Below are 18745 nucleotides of genomic sequence, written 5' to 3' on the forward strand. Positions count from 1 at the left end.
GTGAGAAGACACCATTTATTTACTACATTTTACCTCCCATTGTCCTTGGAGTCAGCTTAGTCTGCTGCTTCCTGGCTCCCCAGCCTACCTGATCACCACTCTCTCCAGGAGCTTTATAAAGCCCCAGACCCATACTGTGAATCACGCCATCCAATGGGTGGGGCCTGGGAATATGCGATTTAAAAACGTTCCCACAGGTAATTCTGATTCAAATCAGCTTTGAGATGGTGGGAACATCTGATAATGTTAGGGTTATGGTAAAGTGCTACTGCTGTCTGTGTCATAGACAATTTAATATTAGACTTTTATTCATTGTGTTATGTTTTGGGAAGCAAATGTGATACATTAATCTGAATATTTGTAAGCCTAGTCAATGAAATTATTCAAAACTTTAAAGTCAGAGTCTGGTGACCCCTGAAGCTATACTAGTTCCTTTTTAAGGCTGCTACTTGCCTATGTGGTATTTTTGCTCAATTTATCATTTTTTTAAAAAGTCCATTCTTCCTGTATTCATAGCCGGCCAGGCCCCAGGCATTAGGGCCTGATGAGCAGAATATGGGCTGATTTTAGCCCCTCCTCATGCCCGGCTCCTCTGGATCCACTTAACTAAAGTTAGATATTTACACAGATTGTTTCACATGATTTTGACTTTACATACTATCACATGTAAATTGATCATTAGCATTGATTCGATTTGTATAAATCCATAGGCTTGGACTTAGGTCCTATTCCCTTGTTTATAAGTTTTGTGGAATAAAATACCCTTAATTCATGTGAGGAATTTGTGCTAACTAAAAATCCCTGATTCTCTCTTCACCAAAATATTTGGAAATGGATATTAAAAATTTCCTCCTTCTGATTTAAGTATTAGAAGAATAAAAATAAGCAGTTAATCTCTGAGGAAACTTCTAAGCGTAGAATTAGACACAGAAAAATGGATTTTAAAATTCTGCCCAACCCTTAACTTCTTACTTTCGGAAGTTCTGTTTTTAAGCCATCACTCCTTTATATTTGGTTCAACAGGGGACAGCTGATGTCTGATTTCTGGGGTGAGTGGCTTTTTAAAAAGTAGTCACAAGTTTGTTCTGGCACCTTCTGCATTAGTGCTTGCCCTCACCCCAGATTTTCCTTCATCTTGGAGGCCTGCGATTTGGTCAGCCTGGGAAACTGTAAGTTCCTGAGGGCAGCCACTGGATTGTCTTTATCTTCATAGCACCTGACCAATAAATGTTTCTTGAGTTGAACTGAACAGTCTTTTTGTATTAGGAGATATTTTCAAATTATGTCCTAATTAGTGGAAACTAAGTAATGAAGAGTTTGCTGAAGTTCTTTATAAAGTACATCTGGTACTTCCACTTATTAACTTTGTTTAGCAAGCCCAGCTCTCTTGGCGTGATTATTTCTGTATGTCAGGATGCCTTTTAAAGGCAAGTACAGCAGGAAGAAGGGAACGTGGCCGGCAGAACAATATGTACCATGTCTTTTGGCTCTATTAGATGTAATTTGTAACTAACACTCTGAAACATGAAGTTATACCATATACAGTATTACAGGGGAAAAAAAAGTTCTGCTAAAGGATTCATTAAACACATCAAAGGATTTTTTTTTTTTTTTTTTTTTTTTTTGCGGTACGCAGGCCTCTCACTGTTGTGGCCTCTCCCGTTGTGGAGCACAGGCTCCGGACGCGCAGGCTCAGCGGCCATGGCTCACGGGCCCAGCCGCTCTGCGTCATGTGGGATCTTCCTGAACCGGGGCACGAACCCGTGTCTGCCGCATCGGCAGGCGAACTCTCAACCACTGCGCCACCAGGGAAGCCCCAAAGGATGTTATTAAAGCAGGATTTGAACTCTGAATAGTCTCTCAAACTGTACTTATTAACTTTTCATAAGTTGAACCCTTTCACTTTCAGGTACTGGAACAGACTTGAAAATCATATAAAAAGCCACAACTTGGGAATAAGCAAGACATTTGACATTTATAAGAAACTATGTTTTTATTTTTAAGATGCAAGGGGAGATTAATTGCAGCGTTTAGCGAAGGTTTTAGTCATGTTAAGGCAGGGGTGGGGTGAGGGCTTATTAAGGGAAATACTTCCTATAGAGTTTTGCACTTACTGCCATGCGTGTCCTAAAGCATAAAGGCAACTCTGTGCCTATTAGAGTGACCAGTTGCTTTGAATTTGTAAGGAGATAATACACGGTACCTATCTGGAATTGCATTTAGCACAAAGAGCTCATAAATGCCAGCTCTCTTCCTTATAATTACTGTTTATTACTCTTGATTTGACAAGTACGGGGACCCCATTGTTCTGCCTCTCGGACCTCATTCTCTACCACACTCCCCTGCATCCCCAGGCATACTGACTTTCTTGCTATTTCTCAGTGGTATCAGGAACCCTTCTACCTCAGAGCCTTTGCATGTGCTGTTCCCTCTGCCTAGAACAGGCTTGCTCCAAATGTCCACATGACTCCCTTCTCCTTCGATCTTTGTTCAAATATTGCTTTCACAGGGAGAATGGCCCTAACCATCTGGAACCCTCTCGCCTTCCCCAGAACCCCACATTCCCCCTCCCTGCTTGCAGTTTTCTCTAGGGCATTTACCACCTTCCAACAGAGTTTATAATTTATACTTTTCTTTCTTTTTTTTTTTTTTTTTTTTTTTGCGATACTCGGGCTTCTCACTATTGTGGTCCTCCCGTTGGGGAGCGCAGGCTCCAGATGCGCTGGCTCAGCGGCCGTGGCTCACAGGCCCAGCCGCTCTGCGGCATGTGGGATCTTCCCAGACCGGGGCACGAACCGTGTCCCCTGCATCGGCAGGCGGGTTCTCAACCACTGCGCCACCAGGGAAGCCCTATACTTTTCTTTCTTGTCTGACTCCCCACTGTGAGAAGTTAAGGTCAATGAGAAGCTATGTGCCTTGAACAGTGGCCAGCACGTGATGGGTGCTCAGTGGGGATGGGGGGAGAAGACAGTGAAAACACAGCTCCTGCCGTTGTTAAAGACTCAGTGCTGACTCTAGTTGAGAATCACAGCCAGAACAAGACAAAGTAATGAAGTTGTATGTCTAGTCCAAGGGTCGTTTGTAAACAAAAAGTCTGAAAATATGGACTTAAAATAGAGGATCTCATTCTGATATATTCAAAGTCTGGCATTGAAGATGAAAGGAAAAATATTGCCAGACTTTCAGATTCTTTTTCGTTAGACTACGGAGTAATTTTGCCTTTTTGCAACTGAGGAGTTGTGTTGATGTCATCTTCCAGAAGTTCATTCTCTGCTTTGTATATAAAATTTTAAAAAATAGTTGTTTGTCCTGAGGGTGCAGGAATGGGAGAGACTTAACTGCTGAGGAAAAAAAAAACACATGGTGATTTTTAACCCAATGTGGAAATAAATTCTAGCTATGACCCCTAGTATGCTGGATCCGGAACCAACTGCCAAACTTGCCTTTCAGTGGGAGTTGAAGAGGATAGGGTTTTTTTTGGGGGGGTGGGGTGGGGCGGGGAATGGGAGGAAAATAGAAGGAAAGTCTAAGCTTTGTGAGAGCAAACTGAAACAGAGCTTTTTTGTTCACCGCCAGCACCGGTTATAGTGCCTGGCTGATAACAGGCTCCAGGTAACTATTTCCTGAGTCGGTGCATGAATGCTCGTGGCTGAGGTTTGAGAGAATGAGGTGAAGGGTGGTAGTCACTAAAGTGTTTTAAACAGAAATTGCATACATGACTATTGTGACGTCTTTAGACACACCATACATGTATTCAAGAAAATAACTAAATTCAACTCTGAAAAGAGTTGGGAATCTCAGACTCCTTTCCAGGTAATACCAGCAAAGCTGCCATAAGTTAGGTGCTGGCTGTCTTGAAAATAGAGGAGCACGTGGTCTTTGGGCCCCTAAGATCTGGAGGTGCTTATACATTGAGGGCAGCAGGGCCCTGCTTTACATTGAAGATCACTTGGAGACAGTGTTTAGGCATTTGTGACATTAGCACTGTGTTGAGCCATATAGTCCTGTATGCCTTGACTGTTTAATGCCATTTCTGTTTAATCTGTTAATCTAGTTTTCATAAACTATCTCCTTGGGTGTTCTAATACCCCATATTTGCAGAAATGTCTTTGTCTTATATTGATATATGCTTACATATGGTCATTTTAATTTTATATGGCTCCATTTCATGACTGAGAGTGTTCAGTGGATGTACCTAGAGGTTGTGTGTAAATGATTTTTATGGAGCACTCTATTCTTGAAAAAAGAAAAAGGGAAAAAAAACTTTATTTCACTATTATTTCTGACAGAGATCAGAAGTCCAAAATTCTGAATTCGAAGTGCCAGTGCATAAAATTTCCTACAGGGAAAGTGGTAAACATCTTCGTGGGTCTCACTTAATTTTTAACTGGCTGAGTGGATTTAATTCATCTTTTTTATTGCTTTTCTCAAAAGCAGATTGAAATGTGGTTGATTTCAGTCCAAAGGAGGAAACTTTTGAGACTTAATAGCCCATGGGCCCACTGGGACATGAGATCTGTTTATTGAATTGCTCCCACTCTGAGGAGTTTAGAATGGAGACTGCTTATTGTGAGAATTACATGGACCAAGATTTGCCTTTTTTTACCCCTAGAAAGCCCCTGCTTTGCCAAGAGTCTAAAATAGAAGATAGCCACCTCTACAGATAGAGAAATGGTGTTGTACCTGCTGTTAGTGCTAGCTCAAAAGGGTCTAAAAATCTTTGAGACCCTCTTGCCTTTTGGGTAGGAGATTCTTTTTCCACACATCTTTCTTCTTCCTTTTCCTTTTTCATCCTCTTTGCTACAGTTACTGTGCTATATTATTAAGATCTTAACAAACACATTGCTTTTCGCCTGAGGTATTTAAAATATATTGAAGACTTCATGGCATTTCTCCGCTAATATCTAATACTCAAGTCATATTTCTCCAGTTAACCTTAACATGTCTTTTGGCTATTGGTTTGTTCAAACAAAGTCCACACATTGCAGTTAGTTATTACGTCTCTTTAAGTCACTTTTGATCTACCACTGATCTCCACCCACATACATTTTATTTTCCTGCAAGGAAGTCAAATTCAATTGTCTGGTGACACAGCTCACATCCTAAATTGACTTACTGCTTCTGAGTGGTGTGTCTTTCTTTTACGTGCACCATCCCCTAAAGTATAAACCTGAATTAGACCTACAGGTCTAATTGATTAGACCTAATTAGACCTAATCTAATTGATTAGACCTAATTTGATTAGATTCAGGCTAAGTGTTTTTGGTAAAAGCACCTCAAGGTGCCATGTACTGCTAATTGTATCGCAACAAGATGCATATATTATTATTGTTATTATTATTGCCCCCCATTTCAGTGATGTTGAGAATGATCAGTGACTTCAGGAAGTGACAATTCAATCCATCCTTTATAAAGTTGCCTTCTCCTATATGACCTGGAAGTAGTCTGTGGGATAATAGTCTCTCGCTCACTCAGACTACTCTTCGCCATCAACATTTCACTCAGTGGTTTAAGCATCTATTGATCATTGTTGTTTGCCCAATCAGATACTTTTTATGTAAATAACATTTAAAAACCTTACCTTCATATATATATTTTTTATCAGGTGGTTTTTTGTTTTTTTGGTTTTTTTTGCATCTAATTGAATTGAATTTAATCCCAACAATTCTGAGAGCTGTTGAAGGAACTGAGATTCAGAGAGATTGAATCATTTACCCCAGATGCATTCACTTTATGTGCCTAAAGAGGGGCTCAGGTGCATGTCCTACAATTCTAAATGCCTTATGATGGTTGTCTGCCCCTCATCTTCAAGGGACGTTCATCCAAATGAGATCAAGTTCAAGAAAAGAAGCGTTGGAGGAACACAATTTCAGGGGGTTATTTATGCAATCAAGTTTTAAATTAATAGCCTTTGGCTTCTCTTAGAGATGATTACACGTGCTACAGAAATATTAAGACTTTTAAAACTCCCAGTTAGTAGCTATTGTGCTTTAATCCACTGTGATACATTTAGTAGTGCAGAATACAGAATGTGCAAAGGCTATACAATTTTCAGGACCATGCAACGTGATATGAACTTTATGATTTATTTATTTTTCTCTCAACTCTTATGGTTTGCACCTCATTCGATGAATGATAAAATGCCACCTCTTTCCCAACTGAGATTTGCTGTTTTCTGGTCAGTCAATATTGATTGCTTTTTCCTTACATGTGGTACGTACGTGTATGTTCCTGCAAACCTTCTCATCCTATTTCTTTGTGTATTTTTCATTTTCTGCTCAGATAATTCCTAAATTGACGCTCTTGTCCAGGTGTCAGAAATGTCACTGGCTTTATTATAGATCCTGAAATTTATTATTTTCTGTCCTGGATGTATAAATGAAATAGAGAGTAAGAATGTGTCAGAGAATTGAAAATATAGATGTGTTCCAATTTTAGGAGTAGATATTAAAGTAAAACCGTACAAAACTGGTATCTCAAGGATTTTTCATTTTTAAGAAAATTCACTGCAAGATCCCTCCTAATAATGAGGGCCCTTTAGTCTCCTGCTACTCAGACTATATCTTAAAAAGACTAGCAGAAGAGTCATTACCAAGAGACTTTTGGACATGCAGAAATCTCAGACCCTGCACATTAGCAAGATCCCCGGGTGGTTGCTGTACCTACTGAAGTTTGAGAAGCATCACTTGAATCTACTGACCCTTCATGTACACAGCAGCTTTTAGGAGCTCCATTGGTGTGAAGCAAAGAGAACAGCCTTTGTGGGAAGTAAACTAGCCACCTCTCAGACTATTCCTTTAACAGGCTAGTAAAAATCACTTACTTAAATGATTAAAAACGGAGTGGTGGAATTCCTCATAAGTTTTACAAGAAACCCTGAATTAAATATGGCTGTCTTCCTCATGTTAATTTCAAGACCAAAAGAGTAGGACTATAAATAAATAATCATAATGTGGGTTTTAATGCCGGTTGTGCTGGCATTAAAACCCTGGTAGTGTGATCTTGGGCAGTTTCTGAAATCTCTCTGCTCAGTGTCCTCACTTCTGAAATGGGTGACTTCAGCAATTGCCACCTCAGTGCTTGAGTTTCATGGTCTCTGGAGTCAGACGGGTGAGGTTCAGATGCCAGCTCCGCCACCAGGGCTGATTACTCAGCTTCTCAGAGCCTCAACTTCTTCACACATAGAACAAGGACAATAGGAAGGACATGTGGTAAAGAAAGGGTGCTGTGGGCTTCTTGGTCTTTATTGGAAATGCCCTGTCTTATAAGCTATGGGGTATATACTTGGATGTTTGAGATAGTAGTACTTTATACACAGCTATCTGTATGTATGCATGTGTGTATGAAATGTTTCATAATTTTTAAAAAGGAAATTAATAATGTCCATCAAATATGATTGTCCTGAAGATTAAATAAGATAATATAAAGTCCCTTAGAACACTCAATATCTGTCACCTTTTACAATAAATGGTTGGTTAGTTAGTAAGAGCACTTTCACAATTAATTTTATGATTTTTTCCTGTTCCAATAACTTTTTGGTTCTTATTAAAAAAAAGTCTGTCAAAGTGAAAATATCTGTGTATATGAGGGAGCAAGAGAGAAACATTTAAAGTTTTACTTTTTAAAAAAATTTATTGGGCTTCCCTGGTGGCTCAGTGGTTGAGAATCCGCCTGCCAATGCAGGGGACACGGGTTCGTGCCCCGGTCTGGGAAGATCCCACGTGCCGCGGAGCGGCTGGGCCCGTGAGCCATGGCCGCTGAGGCTGCGTGTACGGAGCCTGTGCCTCGCAACGGGAGAGGCCCGCATACCGCAAAAAAAAAAAAAAAAATTTATTGAAGTATAGTTGATTTACAATGTGTTAATTTCTGCTGTACAGCAAAGTGATTCGGTTATATATATACATTCTTTTTCATATTTTTTTCCATTATGGTTTATCACAAGATATTGAATATAGTTCCCTGTGCTTTACAGTAGGACCTTGTTGTTTATCCACAGTTTTTTTTGTTTTTTTGGTGGTACGCAGGCCTCTCACTGCTGTGGCCTCTCCCATTGCGGAGCACAGGCCCCAGACGCGCAGGCTCAGCGGCCATGGCTCACGGGCCCAGCCGCTCCGCGGCATGTGGGATCTTCCCGGACCAGGGCACGAACCCGTGTCCCCTGCATCAGCAGGCGGACTCTCAACCACTGCGCCACCAGGGAAGCGCATATCCACAGTTTTAACTTCTAAAACTCAGATGAACTTTGTCTGTACTTGGTAATGTTGGAATTTTTGGATGCCAAGAGAAAAGTCAACATCCAGTTACACATATGTGAATATTGGTGATATGCATATTTAACATGGAACCAAGATTAGAAAATACAGCACATTGTAGAGACAGGAAGGATTGCTCGCATTTATCCTCAGCTTCAGCAGTTGCAACATAGACATGACATCAACATCCTGACATTATTAATAAAGGTCAGCAGCCACTTTTCTCCAACTTCCGTATCCTGAGCATCTATTCAACAGGGATAACACAGTCATCTTAGACTTGTTTTGCTTTACAAACAAGGGGTTTGCTTTGTTTTGTTTTGTTTTACATTTTTATATGTGAAATTAGCACACTTCTCTCAAACAACGTGTCCAGTTTGTTGCCAGTTCCCATTGTAACTTAAGCACTTGTAAGTTAATAACAACAGTGGCAAGTCTTGCTTTTGAATACTAGTGACAGGTTACAATTTCAGTGTCCATTTTTTTTTTTTTTTTTTTTTTTTTTTTTCTGTATGCGGGCCTCTCACTGTTGTGGCCTCTCCCTTTGCGGAGCGCAGGCTCCAGATGTGCAGGCTCAGCGGCCATGGCTCACGGGCCCAGCCGCTCCGTGGTATGTGGGATCTTCCCAGACCGGGGCACGAACCCGTGTCCCCTGCATCGGCAGGCGGATTCTCAACCACTGCGCCACCAGGGAAGCCCTCAGTGTCCATTTTTTAGAGCTCTAAAGACCGAAACCCACCTCTCCACATCTGATCTTTGATCCCAGAAGCCCCGTTTTGGGATCTCTCTGTGCACCCCCCTTTTGTGAGCCCAGCCCAGGAGTTGGCCAGTGTGTCCCACAGAACACTGCTGCCAGGGGCTTCCCTGGTGGCGCAGTGGTTGAGAATCCGCCTGCCGATGCAGGGGACACGGGTTCGTGCCCCGGTCCGGGAGGATCCCACATGCTGCGGAGCGGCTGGGCCCGTGAGCCATGGTCACTGAGCCTGCGCGTCCGGAGCCTGTGCTCCGCAACGGGAGAGGCCACAACAGTGAGAGGCCCGCGTACCACACACACAAAAAAGGAACACTGCTGCCAGGAGATGCCCATTGAGCATGCATCCTCCTTTAAAGTTTCACATGCACTGCAAGGGCTTTGAGATGTCCTGTGGTGAAGAAAAAGGTGGGATTCTGGAAACTTATTGCCTTTTTTTGGCAACAAGGGTGTGATCTCTTTGTAAACCTTCTAAGGACTGAGGGATCGATCCAGTGCCTATTTTGAGAGATGCTGAGCTAGCAGTTAGTGGCCCTAGATAATGGAATGAATTCTGGTTAGACTTCCCAGCAGTTTTGAGCACTTAACACACACAGCCTTATTCATCTTTACCACACCCAGTTTTGGGTGGTCATTTTGAAGATGAGGAAGATTGATACAAAATAGGTAACTTCTTAGAATCGTAGTGCCAATGAGTGATGGAATTTGGAAGAAGTCAGCTAATTCAAAGCAATATTCTTGATACTTTAATATGTGTAGTATTTTAAAAATAGAAATATAGTAGTTAAAATGTATTGAATCTCACTGTATGCTAGCTTCTATGCTCAGTGCTTTACTAGCATTATATTATTTAATGCTCCTGTGAGTTGGGCACTATCGTTATCTCTATGTTACAGATGATAAATTGAACATTAGAGAGGTAAAGGGACTCACCCAAGCCCACACAGCTCCCAAGGACACAGGAACCCAGTGTCATAACCACTGTGCTCTGTCACCTCCCAAGTATATGGAAATAGTTTATGAAGTTAGAAGCCGACATGTGTGCAACCCTCTTCCCCCACATCCACAGCCCTTTCAGTGATCATTTTTCCTTTTCATAGACGGGAGTGACCAACAACTATAGCATTTTCACTGATTTTACTTATAGCACATTAAAGAATAGCATTAGACTAGGTTTTGAGATTTTTATCTCCATTGGGCATAAATGATGCTTTTTAATGTGTTAATATTAAACTTATTGATGTTTTTGCACACTGATGGAAATAGTCTCCCATTATGTAGGGACTCTTGGATAGGACCTCTTGAAATGATTTGTTTAATTTTCATGCATTCAAATTGATTTGTTTTAAGTGATTTTTTTAGCTGATAGGAAACACTGTGTTGTAGCATCTATTTTATACACAGTGAGAATAAGGTTTAAAGAGATTCTAAGTTTTGCAGAACAGTTTTGCAGAACTTGGTCATGTGCTTCTTTTCTATAGCTGTGACTATTATCCATTTTCCTTTCAGGAAAACTAAAGATTTTGAATAATTGAAGTTTTGCCATCATAACTTCTGTTTTACTCTTTTTATTCTCACATAGAATAAAAAGGCTCTCCTGCCCTGTGCTTCCATTCCTTTCCAGGCAGTGAAAAAGTTAAGCACAACTGGAGAAGAACAACAGTTATAAGAGGGGATGGCTGACAGTGAAATTAGTAATAGCTTGGGAAAGCTGTTCGCCTTACCATCAGACAAAGAGCTGTGTAATCATTGCAAGCTCCCTTTTGTGGTTGAAAAGATTGTAGTCATCAAGAGCTCACTTGATCTCAGAAATGGGAAGATATTTTCTCACACCCACACGTGGGTAATGGTGTATGTGTTGAGACCTGTTGTAACTTGAATATTAGGAAGAGCAAGGCTACAACTGTAATGAAATCAAGTTTCTAGAAGTGGTTTCACTCGTGATATTTTAGAGCAATATTTTCCGAATTGCAGCTTGTGACCCATTTGTAGGCAGTCAGTTCATCTGGCACAGCCAGCACACTTTTAACTTAAAAATGAAATAGGATAGAACAGAAAATATCACAGTGCATTACATATAATAAAAAGTATTATAACATTAGATTTTTGTTTGTTATTTTTGTGGGTGTATGCATGTGTGCTTGCTTAGGTTGTGATGAGAAATCTCTATTTTAACTATGGGTCTTCAACAAATTTGAAGGTTGCTGTCTTGTTCTGTGGACTAGTTAATAATTAATCTTAAAGATATTTTTTGTACTAGTTGTTTTACTTCAAATAATTTTCCAAGTGCAATTAAGTTAAAAAAATTTTTCAAAGCCTAAATCATTCTTTGTAGTATTGCAGAACTTAGTCCATATCAAATATATCTTAATTTCCCTTTGCTGTTAGTGGAATGTGACTACTTATCAAAGGGAAGTAGTCTTTTAAGGAAGTTATTGTTTTCCTTTCTTAGTGGCTGGAATTTGAGTAGACTAAATAAATGGTTGACTCGTGTAGACAAGCATCTGGGGATTTGTTTTAAGCTTATTTAGAAAATACCTTGTATATCCATACTTCCTAAATAGCTGATGTAGAAGTCTGAAAGATAAAAGGCATATCCATTCATTTCAGGCATTTGGGGGAACAGATAATGAGTCCACTGGACCTGTCACTTTACTCTCAGGAATTACTTGTTAACTTATGTCTCTCTCCCCTTGACTGTGGTCTTCTTCAAATGGGAACTACATTATCCTAAATTCTGAGCTGCTTGTTGAGTAAGTTTTTAATGCCAGTTTGGGTATGTTGGTTTAGAGACTTCTTCCTGTCTGCATACCTTAAGACCAATGCTGAAAGTAGCCTTTTATGTTACAAAGCACATTAGGTGGATTTGGTAGTTCTAATTATATTATTTTTCTGGTTTATATATAATGTATTCATACTGTAGAACATTTAGAAAACTAATATAAATAAAATGGAAATCAATTCTAATCCCACACCATAAAAATATACAGTTTAAACCTTTTTTCCTTCATATCTATGTATGTGATCTATATTCTGTTTTAAAATTAAATCGTTTTCTAAAACATGGCCTTAACTTTTCCTTAGTATCAGTCTGCTCGGCGGTATCATAGTCTGACTCTTTTCTAATTTAGATTGTTTCCAAATGCTCAGAATTAAAATGCTTACATTTGGGGTGGAGATCACTTGGGGAGTTATAAAACATTAACGAGGACTTGCAGCTTTTTCCCAAATCTAAACTTCCTCCATCCAGTTTAATTTCTGTAAGTTGTTTTGAGGAGGTGGTGGGTCGGTCTCGCAAACCAGCTATGGCTCCGAGCAAACCCCAGCGTTTAGGCCCATCGTGGACCCTTCAACTGTTCTACAGGGGCAGAAGCTTCCAGTCTGAGGAGGAGGAAATGATACACAGTTTAGTCATCATGTGCTTTGGCAATTAAATTATAGTTCAGAGGAAGAAGATGATAAATTCTGCGTGGTAGCCACTTGTGAAGAGTAGACAAGTTCCCTGTGGCCAAACTTGCTCCATCTCCCTTCTTGCCATGTTCCCCCCTTGATGGTAGGTGGTGACAGGTCAGTGTCCCTGTCGCCTCCCACTACTGCATCAATGCAGCTCACTGCCCTGGAGTCCTCCCAACACCATGTGGAGGTTAACCATAAAATCAAGATTGTATTTTTTTGCCTTCAAGATTGACCTTTATTTCTTTTCATTTTAATTAAAAAAACAAAAAGCAAAAAACCCGTGAACCCTCATCATCCAGCTCTGGTAACCATCAACATTTCCCCATCTTTTTTACTTATTTTCCTCTCTCCCTTTTTTGCTGAAGTATTTTATGGCAAATCCCAGACCACATGTCGTCATGTCATTTCAGCCCTACATGTCAGTAGGCATCCCTAAAAGTAAAGACATTTTCTCACATAACCTCAATACCATAATCACACCTAAAAAAGTGAATAATACTCCCCGATATTATTTAATACCCAATTATCTTTTTAAAAAATTAGCATTGGTATTTATTAGTGTAAATATATTGTATTTGAAAAATCCCACATTTTTAAAATTGAGGTATAGTTGATTTATAATGTTTCAGGTGTACAGCAAAGTGATTGTTATATATTCTCTTTCAGTTCTTTTCCATTATAGGTTATTACAAGATATTGAATATAGTTCCCTGTGCTATACAGTACGACCTTGTTGTTTATCTGTTTTATATATAGTAGTGTGTATCTGATAATCCCAAAGCCCTAATTTATCCCTCCCCCACCACTTTCACCTTTGGTAACCATAAGTTCGTCTTCTATGTTTGTGAGTTTATTTCTGTTTTGTAAATAAGTTCATAGGTATCATATTTTTAGATTCTTGTCTTTGGCTTACTTAGTATGATAATCTCTAGGTCCATCCATGGTGCTGCAAATGGCATTATTTAATTATTTTTTATGACTAGTGATATTCCATTATATATATGTTTACATACACACACAGCATCTTCTTTATCCATTTATGTGTTGATGGGCATTTAGGTTGCTTCCATGTCTTGGTTATTGTAAACAGTGCTGCTATGAACATTGGGGTGCATGTGTCTTTTTGAACTAGCATTCTCGTCTTTTCAGGATGTATGCCCAGGACTGGCATTACTTGATCATGTGGTAACTCTATTTTTAGCTCTTTGAGGAGCGTCCATACTCTTCTCTATAGTGGCTGTACCAATTTACATTCCCACCAACAATGTAGGAGGGTTCCCTTTTCTCCACACTATCTCCAGCATTTATTATTTGTAGACTTTATAATGATGGCCATTCTGACAGATGTTAGGTGGTACCTCATTGTAGTTTTGATTTGTATTTCTCTAATAATTAGCTAAGTTGAGCATATTTGCATGTGCCTGTTGGCCATCTATATGTCTTCTTTGGAGAAATGTCTATTTAGGTCTTCTGCCCATTTTTTGACTGGGCTGTTTTTTGTTTGTTTGTTTGTTTTGATATTGAGCTATATAAGCTGTTCGTATGTTTTGAAAATTAAACCCTTGTGGGTCACATCATTTGCAAATATTTTCTCCCATTCCATAGGTTGTCTTTTCATTTTGTTGATGGTCTCCTTTGTTGTGCAAAAGCTTTTAAGTAGGTACCATTTGTTTATTTTTGCCTTTGTTTCCATTGCTCTGAGTAATGGATCAAAAAAAAATATTGCTGCAATTTATGTCAAAGAATGTTCTACCTATGTTTTCCTCTAGGAGTGGTCTTACATTTAGGTCTTTAATCTATTTTGAGTTTACTTTTGTATATGGTGTTAGAGAATGTTCTAATTTCATTCTTTTACATGTAGCTGTCCAGTTTTCCCAGTACCACTTATTGAAGAGACTGTCTTTTTTCCATTGTATATTCCTGCCTCCTTTGTCATAGATTAATTGACCATAAGTGTGTGGGTTTATTTCTGGGCTTTCTATCATGTTCCATTAATCTATGTGTCTGTTTTTGTGCCAGTACCATACTGTTTTGATTACTGTAGCATTGTAGTATAGTCTGAAGTCAGGGTGTGTGATTCCTCCAGCTCCATACTTCTTTCTTAGGATTGTTTTGGCTATTCAGAGTCTTTGGTGTTTTAAAATTTTAAACATACAAATTTAAAAATTTTTTGTTCCAGTTCTGTGAAAAATGCTACTGGTAATTTGATAGGGATTGCACTGAATCTGTAGATTGCCCCCAGTTATCTTTTTAAAATGGTTTTGTAAGAATGGTTTTTCAAGTCGTGGTCCAAATAAGATTCATGTGGTGGTTGTGGTGTTTAAGTTTCCTTTAATCTAAAATAAATACTTTTTGTTGTTGTTTACACACACACACTGTATTTTATTTTTACAAGAGATAAATAAAGTGACACCAAGCATTGTAAATGGATGAACACAACAAAAGCAACAATAATTGCAATTACCAAACATGAAACACACTCATAGTATGTCATAATATTGACATTCAGTCCAGTAATCCTCCACTGTAACAGCTCCTTTACTTTGTGGTGAAAATTGATTTGTATATTTTTTGCCTCTGAGTCCTTGTGGGATTTTTTGTTTTTATTCAAACAAAAAGTCACAAAAATTATAATCATCCTCATCAGTTCACTCAGTCCCATGTAATTAATTTTTTTTTCATTTTGATCTTTTGTTAGCACTTTTATGAATTCATCAGTTTTCCATTAGAGTTCTGAAAATGCTTATTCATTCATTTCAGCAGTATAGTCAGTTACCAGAAACCTGTACTTGTCAGAGTCTTTTCCATGAATTCCTTGAAGATGAAACCCTTTTATAGGAACATTTATGCAAAAGCATCAGAGTACACCCAGAACTGTCTGTAAATGACAAAAGACTTAAAAATGACCACAGTTAAAGATTTGATGAAAGTTCATAATAATGCAATTGACAAGGAAATTTAGTTATTTCTGAGATATACATTTTAAAGTAATAACTAGAATTATGACTTATAACATTATACCAGATCATATAAGAGTTTTAGAAATTTCATGTGATGTCCGAAACATTTATATTAACATATTTCCATACAAATAACCCAAAGAAAGTTTAGTATTAGTTGTTCTTTAGTTTGTTTTTTTATACTGCAGGTTCTTATTAGTCATCAGTTTTATACACATCAGTGTATACATGTCAATCCCAATCACTCAGTTCAGCACAACACCATCCCCACCCCACCACGATTTTCCCCCCTTGGTGTCCATACGTTTGTTCTCTACATCTGTGTCTCAACTTCTGCCCAGCACACCGGTTCATCTGTACCATTTTTCTAGGTTCCACATCCATGCGTTAATATACGATATTTGTTTTTCTCTTTCTGACTTACTTCACTCTGTATGACAGTCTCTAGATCCATCCACGTCTCAACAAATGACTCAATTTTGTTCCTTTTTATGGCTGAGTAATATTCCATTGTATATATGTACCACACCTTCTTTATCCATTTGTCTGTCGATGGGCATTTAGGTTGCTTCCATGATCTGGCTGTTGTAAATAGTGCTGCAGTGAACATTGGGGTGCATGTGTCTTTTTAAATTACAGTTTTCTCTGGGTATATGCCCAGTAGTGGGATTGCTGGGTCACAGGGTAATTCTATTTTTAGTTAAAATAAACACTTTTAAAAACGTTTCTTTATACAATTCCTTGTTGAAGAAACTGGGTCAGTTGCACCTAGAATATCACCTGGATTCAGCTAATGACTTCCTTGTGGTGTCAATACACTTGTGTTTCTACCCCTTGTGTTTCCTGTAAACTGAAGTTAGACATAAAGGCTTGATGAGATTCAGAGTCAATTATCAATTCAGATGTTTTGCTTTTTGGCAAGAGCGCCTCATAGGTGTTGGTATGCAGAGCACATTTTATCCTAGCAGGAGACTTGTAATATCTGATTTTCTCACTTGTAGTCATGCTGAGATCCATTAATAAGTTTAGATGGTGACCTGCCTGATCCTTTCATTTTAAAGTTTTTCCTCTTGTAAAGCAATTATACTCCAATAAAAGTTAATTTAAAAAAATAAAGTTCTTCCTCAACCTTCTACCCAAAGGTTTTCCATCTATTTGTGACCATTGGCAGATAAGCTACATCTTATTAGGGAGCTGTTCATTTTAATAGACAGATGTTGTGAAAGTATCTAAAAAGAGGTCTGGTAGGGAATCAGTGCAGGTGGTTTTCCAAAATTAAACACAAATACACTTGTGTTACAAAATCAAATAAAGAGGTGACAAAAGTGTTTTTAAAATCCTAGAACTAGATCATCTTGGAATTGTCATCTGGTATGTACCATTGGTTGAGTAGCCTTAAGGAAAGTCATATACATCTTGTTTTCTCATCTGTAAACTGGGGCATATATTATGAACCTCACCAGACACAACAGCCTATGCTCTTTAGACAAATGTGAGAACTTGGTTAATGGATTTAGTACACAGATATTTTAGAATAAAAGTGGCCTCCTTTATTTGTTGTCATTCCATGGTGATCTTCTTAATGCAAGCTTGTATAAATTCTTTAATTAAAAATAATTTAAGTAGAAGATCACAAAATCCAAATAGTATAAAAAGTATAAAATAGAGAAAGCCCCTTCATTTTCACCCCCTGCCAGGAAAACTTAACCAGACTGACAGATTTTTTTCAAATTTTTTTAATTAAATTTTTTATTCAGAGATAATCATAGATCACATGCAATTGTAAGAAATAATACAGAGAGATGTTGTGTACCTTTACCTGGTTTCCCCTGTGTTAGCATCTTGCAAAGCTATAGTATAATATTACAACCACGATATTGATGTTGATACATTACATATGGAACGTGAACTGGTAGATTTTAAAATAACTCTTGTCATCTTCCTTGTCAGTGTTTCTTAATTAGAGTTGGGCTCTGAGTTAAGCTACAAAAGTGTTAGGATGAGGTCCTGGAAATAGTGCTTCTCTGCTGTTTTCAATTGCATGCATATGCCTTATTCAATATATGATACCATAGGCGTTTTCTCTCCCTAGGCATTTTCCATTTGCTCTTTGGCATATTTCTTGTTCTTTTTTTCCCCTCAACTTTACTGAGATATGATTGACATATGACGTTGTGTAAGTTTAAGTCTACAATGCATTGGTTTTATACATTTATGTATTTCAAAGTTATTTAACACCGTAGCATTTGCTAACACTGCTATCACCTCACATAATTACTGTTTCCTTTTTGTGGTGAGAACATCTAATATCTACTCTCCTAACAACTTCCAGTTATATTCTATAATATTGTTAACTATATCTAGTCCTTTGAAGTCATCAAAGCTGTGGAAAGACAGTAGGTTGAAAATTCCTGATGTCATTAGTACACAGGGAATAAGTTTATTATATTAGTGCTTGCCACAGAAGACTCCATAAGTAGTCTTCCATAGGCCGGAGTGAAATTGCAACTTCTGATGACAATTTGCTTTGTAATAAATTAGGACTCAGCTGTTCCTTTCAGGTTTTTTGGCAGAAGAAAGACCTAGTTTCTTTCTGATAGTTAATGGAAAAGGGAAGCTTCTCCACGTCTGAGCCACAATCCCCCACGTAAAGTAAGGATGGGAGTGTTGAAGACTTAAACCTGCTCACATTCTGCCAGTGTCGCTGGGTGAGATGAGTTTCCTCTTGGGCGTTAGAGTAGAAGGCATTGAAAAGAAGCATAATTACAGTCTTGAATAAAAGTGACACCCTGGAATTTTCCTTTGTCATGACATGTCGCTTAAAACTTCGAATACAGTAATCATGTGTGGGCTGATTCACCTGTAACTGAGCATCATTTTATGTCTAGGGATGTTTTCTAGGAAAAGATTGCACTTTCTTTTCTCTTATAAAAGCAGAATTTCATAGTACTAAGAAAAGAGACATTTAAAGGTTTCACCAGTGATATCTTGGTGGCTTAGAGGGGGTTAGTTACGTGTATATTTATATGCATCGTTGTACACTAGTAACCCTAGTGTTGTTTCATCTGGCTGCTCAAAGTCGATGCCTCCTAAGGTGGGCAAGTCTTAGAAAGGAGTTACAGGACCTTGTGGGGGGCTAGGGTGTTTGTCTTCTTTAAAGGGGCAGCCACCGCCTTCAGCCCTGTGAGAACACCTGCTGGTATGATTGCCATCTTCCAGTTTCCAAGAGAAATTGTCAATTGGATTTTTTTTTTTTTTTTTTTTTTTTTTTTACAGAAGCCTTTAAGAGCAGGTAAATAATTCTAAATTTAAATCAAAACCCCTAT

The 18745-nt window shown here is 38.5% G+C and overlaps 1 protein-coding gene across 3 annotated transcripts in view; it reads left to right on the forward strand.

Annotated features, from left to right (window-relative positions):
* The window catches only part of DCBLD1 (discoidin, CUB and LCCL domain containing 1), a 98785-nt gene that overhangs the window by 1914 nt on the left and 78126 nt on the right, over positions 1–18745 (forward strand). The gene's annotated exons all lie outside the window — the stretch shown is intronic.

This window comes from Kogia breviceps, chromosome 13 (genome assembly GCF_026419965.1).
Source record: "Kogia breviceps isolate mKogBre1 chromosome 13, mKogBre1 haplotype 1, whole genome shotgun sequence".
In the NCBI taxonomy this organism is placed as follows: domain Eukaryota; kingdom Metazoa; phylum Chordata; class Mammalia; order Artiodactyla; family Physeteridae; genus Kogia; species Kogia breviceps.